This window comes from Gavialis gangeticus, unplaced genomic scaffold (assembly GCF_001723915.1).
Source record: "Gavialis gangeticus isolate Ggan-Ray unplaced genomic scaffold, GavGan_comp1, whole genome shotgun sequence".
NCBI lineage: Eukaryota > Metazoa > Chordata > Crocodylia > Gavialidae > Gavialis > Gavialis gangeticus.
Window position 1 is genome coordinate 10,557,234 of NW_017729012.1, and position 385 is coordinate 10,557,618.

The window sequence follows — 385 nt, forward strand, 5'->3', positions numbered from 1 at the left end:
GCAGGGTGGCGCAGCGGGTGCCACGGCTCGGGGCCAGGGTGAACGCCCCTGTGGCCCCGTGGCCCGTATGCGAAGCCAGCCGCCCCTTGCCCGCGCGCCCGTCCGGAGTGGCTCTGTCCGGTTCCCAGCAGGAAGGAAGCGCGGGGAGCGCCTGGTCCCGCCCCGGCTCGGCTTCCTCTGCAGGGCTCAGAGGCCAGTGATGCTGAGGCCTGTGCCAGCCCCCCGGGTGCTGCCGTGACACCCGCGCCCCGAGGCGCTGAGGAGCCCGGGCATCCTCCTGCGCGTGGGGCTGAGCGAGGCCCTGGGCGATGCCGGGGGTGCGTTGGCCCCGGGCGCCTGGCCTCTGCGGCTCCATCCCAGCCCCGGGCCCACGCTCGGCCCCACG